The sequence below is a fragment of the Rattus rattus genome, chromosome 13, assembly GCF_011064425.1.
Source record: "Rattus rattus isolate New Zealand chromosome 13, Rrattus_CSIRO_v1, whole genome shotgun sequence".
NCBI classification, from domain to species: Eukaryota; Metazoa; Chordata; class Mammalia; order Rodentia; family Muridae; genus Rattus; species Rattus rattus.
Window position 1 is genome coordinate 15,429,594 of NC_046166.1, and position 14,639 is coordinate 15,444,232.

At 42.9% G+C, this 14,639-nt stretch overlaps 1 protein-coding gene across 2 annotated transcripts in view; it reads right to left on the reverse strand.

Annotated features, from left to right (window-relative positions):
- Ccser2 (coiled-coil serine rich protein 2) overlaps positions 1-11,274 on the reverse strand; it is a 107,727-nt gene extending 96,453 nt beyond the window's left edge. For both annotated transcript variants that reach the window (XM_032919240.1, XM_032919239.1), the window contains exon 1: positions 11,055-11,274. The gene's annotated coding sequence lies outside the window, so the exon portion shown is untranslated. The remainder of the gene's footprint in view (positions 1-11,054) is intronic.
- Between the last annotated feature and the right edge of the window lie 3,365 nt (positions 11,275-14,639).

The window sequence follows — 14,639 nt, forward strand, 5'->3', positions numbered from 1 at the left end:
ATCCACCTACACCTTTTGTAATAGCCATTATAATATCCACGAGCAAATTAAACTCCAGGAGGAAGTCAGGTAAAGCCTGATTTATAGGATACGTCAGTCATAAGCACAAGCCACAAGGGCAGGGGGTGGGACTGGGGGAGGGATAGTGCTTGCCATGGCCATCTGAAGTGTCTAAAGTAGAAGGGAACTCTTAGAAGATTAAAGCTTTATCTGGTAGGATCTGATGCTGCTCTAGGAAGGCACTGTCCGACTCTGGCTGCTCCCTGTCTTCCTGTAGTGCCCTAGATGCTCTACCATTACTGCATTTACTGTATCTATACATGGTATCACAATCACCTATGGCTTTGACCTTCTCTTCCTTAGCCTCTTGCTCCTAGTCCTACTAACAAGTCAGGACCACAGCAAGTTGCCAGAAAACGTCTGGTGAATTCTAATGTTGCACAGTAATTCTAACTGTCGAACCACAGAGAACCAAGTGACCTATGAGATGGTGACAAGAACTAACAATGCTGTTAGTGGGTAGACCACGTTTAAGGAATGAGTTGTTTGGTTTGAGTTTTGATTTTTTTTTTAATGGGTTTTAAGATAGGCTGATTGTCAGATTAGGAATATACAGGAGAAATATACAGGAGAAGATAATGAGAACAGCAGAGGAAATATCTAAAACACAAACAGATCTGCCATGTATAGTAAAATTGTCAGAAAATCTTACTGTTGGCTATAAGAATATTTAAATACACAATTAGTTCTCTAAGGTTTTTTCTTATGGCTCTGTCTTTAAGAATGTTATTTGAGCCAGAGATGGATGAATATGTAGAAGTACTTTCTGTACAAATCTGACCACCTGAATTCCATCCCTAGAACCCAGAGCAGAAGGGGAGAATCAATTTTCAGACATTGTCCTCTCATGCCTACACTCATCTCATACACACACACACACACACAATGTTATTTAAATTGTTTAAATGTACTAATCAAAACTGGATCAATATTGATATTTTACTTAGTCATCCAATGAACAAAAATCCAGAGTATCTGTGACCTAGAACCATAAACTAACAGGGACCAGTCAGGAAAGCAAACTTTCCTAGAAGCACACCTGTACTCCAAACAGTGTAATAAAGTTAACATCAACTGCACTGTGAGAGCCTGTCTCAAACAACAACAAAGAAAGATGAACCAATTTAACGAGGTACTAAGATGCTGAAGGATAGCGTAGGAAATGTGGACCCAGCATTGTAAAAGAATGTATATTTCCAATGTCTCAGTTTCCTAGAGCCACAACAGACAAGAAGCAAAGGAGCTCACACGGGATTTTCTGTATTTACCTTATAATACTAAAATGAAAAGCATCAGGTAAACAGAATTTTCAAGGAAATGGTGTGTGGGCACAAAATGAATAAAAGACCTAAAAGAACGAAATGTAACTTCCGAGGTCAAAGAGCCAAGATGACAATAACCAGGACCTGCTCAGAGTCAGAAACCATAAAGTCAATAGCATGGATGGAGATGGCCAAGGAAGAAGACGAGGAAGCAACGGCAAAGCTGCCCACTGCCCGACAAAGAACCACCACAGACGCAGGCCGCAGACGCAGGCCACAGACGGAGGCCACGGTGTGTCAGACTAGGTGTGAGCTCACCTTGGCTACAGAGATTATCGTCAGGTACATGTACGGGTATAACATAGCTACTGTTGGTGATGTGTCCGGTACACTCAGAAAGGGAGGCACTACATATTCCTCTGAAATGTGGATCATATACATCAAGTACATTTTATTGGTTTCATTTTTTAACTCCATTCCTTTTCTAAAAGAGATACCTGAGAGTAAAAGTACACATCGGATAAGATTACAAATCTGTAGGATGTACACTAGAACCAGCACTGAACAAAACTGCTAAAACTAATGTTAGTAAGTATGAGGCTATGGTGCTGATTCCCTAAGAAGTCACTAAACTGTGAACAATTTTGAACTGATGATAATTCACCAACCCTCCACTAGAAAATAATGAAAGGGCTGCGTTATTATACCCATCTCTCAGCTAGTCATTGTCTTTATCTGAAGAAAGGGAAGAAAGAAAAGGAGGAAACACACATGGGCATATGCTATAGTTTAGATGCAAAAAGTCCCTCACAGGGCATGTATTTGATCACTTGATCCTTCTATAGTACTATCCTGAAAGACTGGGACCTTTTGGAGATGGTATCTAAAGTGGACCATGAGAGCTTCTCAAGTGGGCCCAGCTTATCTTCTAGCCTGAGTCTATTTCCTGAATGATATAATGACATAATGACCCCAGCAACCTCACACTCGGTTGGGGTGTCTTTCCCACCATAATTAACTGTACTTTTTCAAGCCCTGAGCCATGTTCTGTCAGGTAGTCTATCACAGCAATGAGAAAATGAACGCTGGTTCATGTCTCAGCCCTTTGGCTAGGATCAAGAGTAATAATGACAGAGATAGAGAACTTAAATTAATTCATATGTGCCTCAAAGAAGTGGCCCTTGCATTTTTTCCCTTTTTTGGATCACTCCATTAACTGCATAAAATTTAAGTGTATATGCAAATACATTATAAAATACCAGTATTTTAAAATACCAACTGCTTGATTTCACATGCCTCCACTGCTACCTTTCAAGTTGACTAATTAACAAACTCCTTGAAAATACTACCTACCCCACTGTCTGATTCCCTTCTGCCAACTCTCTCCATGTAATCCAAATCGAAGTTTACCTCCACCACTTCCCCAGAAACCAAACAGTTAAACCTAATAATCAACACTTAGGCCTCAACCTAACATAATTGATCACTCTCTCCACCCTTAAAAAACATTTAAATTCATGGACACCATTTTTTTTTTTAATCTTTCTCTTGGTTTTGAGGTAGGTTTTCCCTAGCTGTCCTAGAACCACTAACTGTCTGCCTGTGTGGTATGTGGGGGGGGGAGGGGTGGGTGTGTCTGTATTTCTCAGCATTCTAAGATCTCAAGGAACATCTCTGGACTTCTCCAGCCACACTCTCTTCCAAACTCTATTACTCAGTTCTCTGAGCATTAAATGCTATCTGCCAATCACTGGAAATTTGTATCTTTAACCCAGACCTCTACCATGAATTGCAGACTCAAGAACACCCATATACCTACAATGTCTTCACAGCTAACTTAGCATATCCAAAATTAAGTCATTAATTATTTTCCCCTCAAGACCTGCTTCTTATGCAGTCTTACTTATGAGTGTCAACTCTGAGTTTTGCAGGCCAGATCTAATCTATCATTAAATCTATCTCTGTAATCAAAATGTACACAGAATTTTTAATATTTCTCCCAACTCCTGTCTAAAATCAGTGCCATCACTGACCAGCTTTACTATTGCAGCTAGCTAAACGATCTCACTCTTCCCTAATGCTGACATTCTCTACTTGGCAGCAAAAAGAATCATTTAAAAAAATTGAAGTCAAGGATGTCACTCAGAGGTGGAGACCTCGATTTGCAACTGGGAGGGCCTAAATTGAATCTCCAGCAAAATAAACAAGCAAACAAAATTGAAATTCTAAATTGTCTTTGCACTTTTAGAGTCTAAACAACCAGAGATGGTCTGACTCCCTCCACCCAACCTACCTAGCAGACACCATTTTCTTCCGATCACTCCCGCCAATGCCTCACTGACACAGCCCTCACTCTGAAGGAGAGCAAGCATACCCAGCCCAGGGACCCTACACCATGGTTAGCAAATGCATCTCTCCACTAAGGGATGGGGAGGTGGCTTGCTCAACAATGCCCTTACTGTTGAAGCAGGAGGACCTGAATTCGGACCCACATCGCCCACATGAAAAGTCAGGCATAGGAAGATGTATCTGTGATGTGAGTGCTGGGCAGGTGAAGCAGGATCCCTGGAGCCCAATGGCCAACTCGTCGTGCTGAACTGATGAGTTTCAGGCTCAAAAACAAGGTGGAACTCAACAAAGAAAGATACTCAACACCCAGCCTCCACACACAAATACGCACATAAACATGTGCAAATAAGCACATGCCATACAACACACTAAAAACTGTACATTATAAAAAGCGTTCTCTTTTCTGGAGTCTGCAGAGACCACACTTTGGCTTGCCTAACCATCTTGTATAAGCAGCTCCCCAGCCATGTTCTTCCCACCTCATTCTGCTTCTTCCACAGACTATTAGAGCTGACATGCTACATACTTGTTCCTTTTTTATTTTCTCTTTGTATGTAAGCTCCAAAAAGGCATATAAATTGGTTAGTTCACTGCCCTGTGCCGAGCAAGTGCTCGCCCACCTTAAATGCATTGATCCTGAGTCCATTCAGACTTGGTCTGTTCTTAAAGCAAAGACTGAAGAAATCAGCAGTGCAGAAGCCTCAAATCCCAAAGAGCACAGACTGCAAAGGCCACACAGTCAAGCACCTAACTCTAGCTAATGCCAAAAATAAGGGTTGACAAGTCCAGACTATGATGAAGCAGAAATTGGGGAGGGCAAAGAAAAAATGGCCTTTCTGCCCCTCCATCCCTTGAAAAGAAATACCACCTGCTCGTTTCCTGCAAGCAGCCCTACCAACGACTCTGTCTAAAATAACACCAGCCCCATTCTACACACTTAAGAGCTGTTATGAATAGTTCCTGCCTTTCTCAGCTGTGGTCTTCTGAGAAAAATGTAACTCTCAGCCCTAACACTGGCTGCCAAGACATAATGGTCTGAGAAAGCTCTCAAATTTCCACAAAGCACTCAGGCTGCAACCAAATATCATTAATATGATGACAAGAACTAGTCAAAAACCCTTTTGATGCCTGCCTCTTTGCTGTCCCTCGAGTATACTACCAGCTCACTCATCAGAGATCGAATCTTACTGTGGGGAGGTGGAGAGGCGGGGAGGTGGCGAGGCGGGGAGGCAGGCAACCCCAAAACCATGGGATTAGAGACTGTTCCTTCCGCATTTGAAACGGTGGAAAACACTGAGAAATGGCAAACATCTGGTAGCACAGGAGATGTCCCCTGGCCTTTTCAATACCCAACATGAAAACAGAAACTATGGACCACCAAGCTTCTGCATCACCAGGGCTACATAGTAAAACCTCAACTCAAAAAAAAAAAAAAAGTTGGAACTGACTGAGTAAAGTTAAAACAATCCAGGACATATTCTATATGCTCATACAAAGATTCTTGATTATGTGTAATAATCAGTCCCATTTTAAAGCCAAGAATCCCCAAAAATGGTCCACTCATATTCAAACTAAGCTACACAATCCAAAAAAGAAAAAAAAAATAGAAAGAAAAGAAGTTCTCATGGAGGCACCCTTTAAGAATCCTCTATCTCTTCATAGCTCAAGGCCTCCACTTAAGCAATCGGAAATCTCTAAAACCAAAGGTTCACTCTGAGACATTAAATCAACTAACTCACTAGACAAGCCCTAAACTCAAAAACTACAGATAATATTTTCTGACCAGCAATTTACTCATAAAGAAAGGAACATTCTGACTGGCTGGTTTCTTAGCAGGCTGCGTGACACCCTAGCGTCGGCAACCTAGCCATCAGAAGTTACAAACCAAAAGAGACAGGAAGCTACAGAATGTTGAGAAAATATGGGGGTGGGAGGGTTGTCAGCACAACAGAAACTGTCACCTGAGGACATATCAGCCAGAACTAACTAGAACCTGGAGTGGTGTTCCAAGTGCAGAGTGTGATCGTACGTACGTCCTCGGGCTCTCTCACTTAAGAGATCCCTCAAATCTATAGCTATCATATCCCAGGGTTTCCTTCTTGGTCACTCCTTTGAACTAGGTGATTTCTTATTTCCCAGAAGTCCCTTGCCTTCTTACAGTGTCACGTTATCCAGTACTCATTCATACTTCGTACTCAGCCCTATCATTGACAAGCACACAAATAGATAGGGATTAGATGTGCCACAAAATTAGGTACAATATTATCACAGAGCAATAGAAAAATAAGAATATATATATATATATATATATATATATATATATATATATATATTCTTCAATCTCAGTTCTTTCCAAATTGCCAGTCCACATTCTCATCCCTTACTCAGGGTTAGTCAGTCTTTTATCTTTCAAGAGCTATGTTCAATCCCCATTTCCAACTCAGAGTCCAAACTTAATTTCATATGATCTATTTCTATTACCTCCTATGAGAAACACAGTTTAATATATTTCTACATTGTTACATCAGCCATCTCCCCAAGAGATACCATACAGTATTCTTAAAACCAACAATCTTCAAAGATGACCCTCCAACCATACTCAAACTAAGCTACTAAACTACACAAAAAGGTAAGCAGAAGAAAACTCTCAACTATCACAAACTGTTGGCTTGGTTCTAAATACATATCTTTCAAATGCATAGAAGTCGTCCGATCTTTAGCACAGCAATAAGATAATACGCATTTGGAATAGTGCCTTTAAAGTGAAGGCAGACTACCTATACCACGGCTTGCTACAGACACCTACTTCAGCAGATCCCTTTACATCTCATCCATAAAATGACTACAAAAAGCCTACTTTCTAGGTGGTAGCAATTAGAAACAAAGGCATGTCAAATATCAATGTAGCATATCTGATAACTATTGTTCTTGGCTATCTTATCTGTCTAGAATACATCACTTCCCAAAAAGAGGGCAGATAACAAGGCTTTGTTTCACAGCTTTTTAAAAGGTTAACAATTCAAGTTAAATCAGAAATGACCTTCTGGTCAACCCTGAACAAACAACAACTTGAACAAATACACTACGTTCAGGAACTCTTTGGTTTGTCTAAAATGTACCACAATTTGAATGCATTATCAATTTAGTGTTACTTTAAGCATTCAAAAGTAAATGTATACCTTGATAAATATCAAAAATTATAAATCATATCAGCAAAAGCCTGTCAAGGTATTCAAGAATATTTAAAAGTGCAATGGGGGTCCTAAGTCTGAAAAGCCTGAGAACCACCCTGCTAGAAATTCAAAGTAATAGGATTTATCTTTCAAAAGTAAGCATCAACCAGAAACGTGGCTCACGCCTACAATCCCTGCTGGAGGATGGCTCTAGAAGCTAAAGAGGGTGGATGCTCCAACGGTGGGGTACCATCATACTCAGACCTCACAATTAAAAGACAAAATTACCAAGAATTTAAAAGTCAAGTATTCTAGTAAAATTTTAAAAAGCTACCAAGTGTTGGGTACTAAAAAGTAAGTCAGGCCTCTGATTCATAGAAGGTCCAGTAGGAAGGAACAGGATTCAGTCAGACAAGGTTTCAGGAAACTCTGTCTCAATCCATAAATATAAAAAGTAACAAAGATAATATCTGGAGTGCTAATGCTAATAAAATTAGTAAAAATATTTCAGGAGCTTTGGGTAAACGACAACCCATTCACAGGGAGGAGAGAATAAAACTGCAATAAACCCTGCAAGTGCCTTTTCTGTGAGACAGAAAGCACTCAGAACAAAAGGCAGTAAAAGTAGGACCAAACTTCTGCTGGAAGAAGAGCAGCTCTTCCTACAGTAAATCCAGCAAGAGCTTTTGAAACTGATAAACCTTTTACCCTCCGATGCTGTCATTCCTCCCAACGGCTGTTAGCCTTCAGGGGGAAAAAAGATGACTACGTGGTCATATGCGAACTGCAGAATCCCGACAGGACAGGGAGTGGCATTTTAGTAAGGCCATCCGAGACCCCTAAATATACTAACTGCACTACTCAAAAGCAATAACCAACTCCCGTGTCCACCTAGAAATAACTGCTATTTTCTGTAAGACAGTATAAGTAACCCAATGGTATAAAAACTAGCAAAAAGAAAACCCATCAAATATTAAAACCCAGATTAAAGGTTACATTTACGCACCAATCGGTGGTATAAAATTACTTTAAATTGACAAGGAACAAGGAATAGTTTATTTTGGTTTTATTTCTTGTATAACTAAATGTCTTTTGGAACTAGTGGGGCCTACTGTGCTAAGCCCATAGTTGAAAACTGATGTGCTAGATACATAAATCTACAGTTATAACTTTTGTCCCTAAAACACTATCACAGGAGTAATCAGAGCAGCTCTTCTCACAACAGGCACATACGTGCAATTCTAGACATGCTAGTGACCATCTGTAACCCAGTTATACCAAAATCTCACTTTACAGAAGGAACGGTGAAGGGTCTCCATATGGTAACCAGAGGCTCCCAACACCAAAGTGTAAGCAAGCTCCAGGCCAGCGGAGTGGTAAAGGTTCCTCCCATTTTCCCAAACGAGGCATCATGTTTCCCAGCCACTCAAGGGCCTTCGGTCTGTCCCTAGGAGTGGCAGCTAGGGAGGAGGAAAGCACAAGGACTGCGGTCCAGAACAGAGGAGCACGCAAACATGAGGTCAGAAGCTGTGACACAGAGGTTAGTGGAGACAGAGGCAAGCTGCTTGCTTTTCCATGCTTTAGCTGTTCAAAGCTATTTCATCACTGAACCAAATAATCTGCTAAGTCTTTCCAACCTAACATCCAATACAGCCCTTTTATAATAAATATCTATTTCTCTCATACCGCACCAAGAAGGTAAACCCTTTATTAGAAATTAGAAGCCAGGCACTGATGCCTCATTTCTGTAAACCTAACACTGTGAAGCCTGGGGGATGAGGAGGGGCTGCAGAGATCTAGCTCAGCCTAGGCTGAACAACCCAGTGAGTTCTGGGCTAGCCTGGGTTAAAAAATGTAATTAGAAGTAGGATAGAGGGGAGTAAGAGTGAACGAGAAGGATGGCCAAAGGACATCTATGTTCCCAGATCTGTCCCTTTCTAGCCATAACCCCTGCACCTCAAAATAAAAGTTCTAGACCGACCCTTACTTGCCATGGTCTTCATTCCTCCATCTTCAAGTAGACTGACTTTTTCCCCGTCATAACTAGGATGTCATTCCTAACCAGTACCCATTTTTACTTCATCCTTAAGCAAATACAAGCAGTAATGTTGGGGCTGGAGAGATGGCTCCGCAGTTAATAGCATTGGCTGCTCTCTCAAAGTACCCCAGTTCAATTCCCAGCAGCCATATGTCATCTTCCAACCGTCTGTAACTCCAGTTCCCGGAGCTCTGGCACCCACACGCAGACAGAAAAGCGGGCAAAACACCAAATACGTAAAATTTTTCTAAAAATCATTTTTTTTAAATACTGATTTTTTTTTCCCCTCAACTTTCTGGTACTGAAAGACAGTCCAAACATATTTAGCTCACCCTAAATCTGCATTCGAGCCTGGACCCTCTCCTCAGAATGCACTGAGTAAACAGATTTGAGCAGTATGTGCTGTAGCAGCAAACTTAAAAAGAAACTCGAAAGCCTGAGGGAGACAATATATAAGCAAATCATTAACTCCCAATTGATGAAGTGCTCAGTGCAGCCTGGCATGGTGCTACTGGATCAGTGAAAACAAGAGATGAGATGCCCAGACAAGACTCAAGCTCTATACTCTAGTGGGAATGCAAGATGTTTACTAGGAAGACAATTCTGGAGCCAGGAAACAAAGGAAGATGCCATCTTCGGTAAATTGCAAACAGTCCCAGAGAGAGGACCTGTGTAACAGTAGATGAACTGAGAATGCAGACAGACACCAGAAACTGGGAAAGACTGAAGGAATGGAATTGGAACTATGAATTAAAAGTCTCTTCTTCCCCCACATAGTAAAAGCAATCTGGCAACCAGCAAAAAAAAAAAAAAAATCTACCTGAGGGAAGGTAGAATAAAAAAAAGTTCCTGGTCCCAGGACAGCTCCTAGATTTCTTGTTATGGCATATTAAACAGGGCAAATTACAGGTTAAGGGTTCTAAGTGTTTTTAACCTAGAGATTGAGGCCAGTGTTGTTGAGAACAAGGAAGAAAACCACCATATAAGAGAAGGGCGATGCGCTCTAACAAATTAAGAGAGACAAACATTAATAAAGTCTGGAAAGAAGACTGACTTCATCCATGCAAACCACTTATTAATGTTTACATCCTTACCAATTATAGATTATACATTATAACACCTACTTTATACTTATCCTCCTCATTCAATTTGTTTAAAGTTTTTTAAATCTAAATGATGATACGTTGATCAACTGTCTAAATACATATATTCCATTAATACTTAATGTTCTTGATAAAAAACAAAATGCTTTATCAAACAGCTACTCTGGGAAAAAAAGGAAATGCTCATTCTCATTCATAACCGCCCTCCCCAACCCTCTGGGTTTTTTTTTGAGACAAGGTCTAAGTAGTGTTTGCTATTCTGGAGCTTGCTCTATGGGCTAGGCTAGCCTGGAGCTCACAGAAATCCACCTGCCTCTGCTTCCTGGATGCCAGGATAAAGGCGTGAGCCACCACACCTGGTTTCTCCTTAAGCGAAATAGGACACTCCAATCTTGGACAGCGAAGAATCTGTGCACTAGTAATTGCCATTGCTAAGGCCTACTTTATGATCAGCAAACCTAATTGGCTAGGTAGCCAGCAAAGATGAATTTGCAATTATTGAAATTCAAAATCAGGCTTTATCACCAACGACCACCCCAAATGGATTACCCCCTCCCTTTACTTTGTCAAGAAAGTAGGTACATTTTTAAACTGTATAAAAATAGATGTCCAAAAGAGGGAGAGGAGGGGGGAAAAGCATCTGAACCTACAGAAACGGTGTAATCCAAAGTTCTCATGTGTTTTAGGGCGTGTCTTTGTTTTGACTCAGTGATTTCAAAAAAAAAAAAAAAAAATCCCACTCATTCAGGGCTCTCAGGTACTTCCCCTTACCAACGCGAGCATCTAGGCTTTGAAATCCCAGGGCATCTAAGCCTCGCCCTGATTTCCCGGTGCAGGAAGGCTGCAGCCCGGGTGTCCCGCGGTCCCTTCCCGTCACAGCACCACCGAGCAGGGGCATCCGGCCTGCCCGCAGCACCGCAGGCGGCTCGAGAGAGGGGGCGGGGGCTCCGAGGGTCGTCCCAGAGCACTGACGGCCAAGGACACCGGGCCCTCGTTCCGCCCGCGCTGCGCCCCGGAGCCAGGTAGCCTCCGGCGTCCCGAGACCCCGGCCCTGACCCCCGACTCTCACCGTGCGGAGGTCGCGCTGCCTCCTCGGCCGCGGCCCGGCTGCGGGTCGCCCAGCGACCTGCCCGCCCGAGGGTAGGAGAGAGGCGAAGGACAGTCCCGTCACATCCCCGTCCGCCCAGCTGCCTGCTCCGCAGCAGCCAGCATCGCCTCCACGGCCTGCGGGAGCGCCGGACTTCACGGTCGCCGCGCCCCCTCCCTTGGCCGGCACCTCCTGGACTCCGCCCTCCAGGGCCCGCGCACTACGCGTGCGTCGCCCCGCCTCCCGGACAGTCCTTGCGCAGGCGCGAGTCTCACTGGGCTAGGCCCCGCCTCCGGGCCCGCCCCACCCTCGCGCCAGCCGTTCCCAGGCTCCGCCCTGATCCACTGACCTTGCATCTTTGCCCCCTGACTCAGGTCTTTTCTGGTATGAACCTTTCACTCCAGTCTCTTGACCGACCATCTCAAAATAGCCCTCTGGATTCAAATGTGCTGCTTGACCACGACCAAACCTGTCAGCTCCTGCTCCAGACTACTAGGAGTGATCTGAAGCAAGCATGACTTTGTTTTGGCCTGTCTGTGTCTATGCCTCAGCCAGGCATACTGAATCTGAGCAGAGATTGCGATAAAACGCGCTGAGAGCTGAGAAAAGGAGCTATCTCATGAGGGTGTGGATCTCAATCCCATTCCATTAGCCATCTCTCCCTCGTGCCTAGATGGTCAGACAAGTCATTGAGAGTTACCGTGCAAGCCTGCACTATCTGGCTATCTATTAAAAGCGTTGAAAGTGATTATTTATCTGACCCTAGACTGCCTGTTCCCCTCACTAGCCCCAACAGCTCAAATGAAATTAATAACATTGAAAGAGAACTTGGAAAGGCACCACCTCTCCTCCAGACCACTAACATAATTACGCTGTGATAGGGGAGGAGACACTTGTGCCCCTCCCTTAGTCCATCAGACTGTTGGAACATTATACTCCAAATAATTTAAGAAAATAGATAATTCATCCTGGAGAAATGAAAACAATACCGAAGGCCTAGCGCCGTCCAGAGAAGGAGCTTGCCTCTCAGGAATTGCAGCTCTGACGTCTCAGATCACTTCGAGAGATAGACTTGAGTGAGCTGAAACAACGCTAGGTCAGCAATACCGCACCGTAACCAGGCGGAGTATTCAATTTACCACTATTTCTAGCTCTCTATTTAAACTTAAACTTCTTGTCAGTACTCCTGAAGGTGGACTTGGTGGTAACTGGACCCCTTTTCTTCCTCCAATTCCCTATGTGGCCATATTGAATAGCTCTCCTTTTTATATGTTCCATTATTACTTATCTCTTAAATTGGCCAATAGAATAATGATAAGGAGACTTAATTTTGTGGGTGATAAAATGTTGGAAAAGACTAGGGCTACATGTAGTACGTTTCTTTGTAGATTAAGTAAATCATTAGGAGAGCAAAGCCCCAGACCTCTGAAATACAGGCTCCAGCACAACACTCATGAGTTTATGCTATGCTTTGAACTTTATGCTACAATCAAAGATCAGTTGAGAGATGGGGGGAAAAGTGGCTGTTCACAGCTTGTCTTTGGGAGCTACGAAAGATGCAACAGGTCCAATCTGCTTTATAAAGAATCTGGGAGGGGGGAGGATGATCTTTCAGTTCCCCAAACCAAGATGAGCTTTGCTTTTCTGAACCACTTGGCTGTTGTCTTGTGACTCCCGGAATATTTGAGGTAAGCATGTATTTTCTTTGGCTGTTTGACGTGCTAGGTCATCACTTCCCTTTCTTCCACAAAGGTAGGATCCTCACAGAGTGCTTGATGCATATGAATTTTTACAGGCTTCATCTCATTTTCTGTGTTCCCGTTTTTGTCTTTGTCCCAATTTTCTCACTTCCTTGGTTGTCACCATGCTTCTATTTCTATTAGGCACTTCTTTCAATGTATGCCCCCAGGGTTCTAATTTACAGGACGACTGAGATGACACAGTGAAGTCAGTGTTCTGAAAGATTATTTTCATGGCTTACATTTCCTGAAAGATGGGGTGCCATGTCATGCAGGGGCATATGGAGTGGCACTGGGTGTGTCTGGGAGTAAAGGGAAAAATCCAGACCAAAGCTATTATTGGAATGTATGTGGAATAGGAAGGTAAAGACGCAGGGATGTCTTGAGAATGCTAGCATAGGTAATGTCAGAGGATTCTAAACCATGGATACCTCTCAAGTTGTTTGATAAATGACAGTGGGTTATTTAGATCAGAGAGAATACTGGCTTGGTTTGTGGAAGTTAGACAAAGGGGCAGTTGTAGTTATGGACTCGAAATTGGCCAGAGGCTCTATCACAAAATTGTTAGATGTTCATGAAAGCTGAGTTGCAAAGGAAACATAAACGATGTTCGCCATTTGTTGGTATGCTGAATAGGCAAACCTAAAAATATATATTTAGACACCATTTTAGAATTTTGTATAGAAAATGATTAGGTTATATTTTAAAAGTCTGACACTGGAAGAGCTGTGCATGCTGGAGGCTAAGGGTCCGAAAGCAGACCAAGCTAAATATTTGACTCCCAATGTTTAGCATGGCTCAGAATCTAGGAGGAGGGTTCAGTATAACACAGATTGCTGGCCACCAGCCCTAGAATTTTCCGAATTCGGTAGGCCTGGGGTGGGGCACAGGAATTTACATTTCAGACAAATTCCCAGAGAACTGAAATACTGCTCTTGGGATCAAACCTGGAGAACCACACGAGTAGAATACCTCTCCCAACAGCCAGCGGGACCTGGTGGGGAAAACTCTCCATCAACGCCTGAAGGGTTGTCAAGATACAAAGGTCTAAAGGTCTAAGTATCACGTGTCATGTGAAAAACATATCACAAGTGTGCCAACCTTTGATCAGTAAAGAACAGCTGAGAAAGCCAGAGTGTGACCCCAGCCCATGACCTGAGGAGGAAGACTGACGATGAAAAGGCAGAGGCAGATGGTACAAATTGCTATGATAGGAATGCACATACGTTGACCAATCCCCTTTGTGGGTTTATTTTCTCAGTGTACAGAGTTGTGTCAGAGCACAGAGGTGGAAAACATAGTTATCTTGCAGGATTGCCACTTGGAACTACTCGTTAAAAACTGAAGTGAACAATAATGGTTGGGCCCACTCTGTAGGTAACCTCACTTGCCATCAGGCCTGAGTTTCACCCCAGAAATTCTGTGGTGAAAGAAGAGACACAACTGTGTTTTCTGTCTTTCCTTTTAAAGACCCCTGGGCTATGTTGGACACAGTTGAATGATACATAATGATCTGTATTTTAGGGTTGGTTTGTTAGTTGCATTGGTTCTGCTTGTAACCTAGTTCCTCTTTGCTTCTGATGCTAAGGTCTGAACTCACGTACTCACTCATGCTATGAAAGAAAGCCCTCCTCCAAAGAGAGAGCTTTGCAGGGAGATTTTTATGGTTCCAAGGCAAACAGCACTGGGAAACAGTCAGTAAGACTCCAGGAAGAATTGGTTCTGGGGGCGATCCTAAATACAACATTAAAGGGTCTAAAGAAATAATCCTCCTCCCCCAGTGTGTACTGAACCCCCGCTGCATGCCAAGGTACTGTCTCAGATGTGT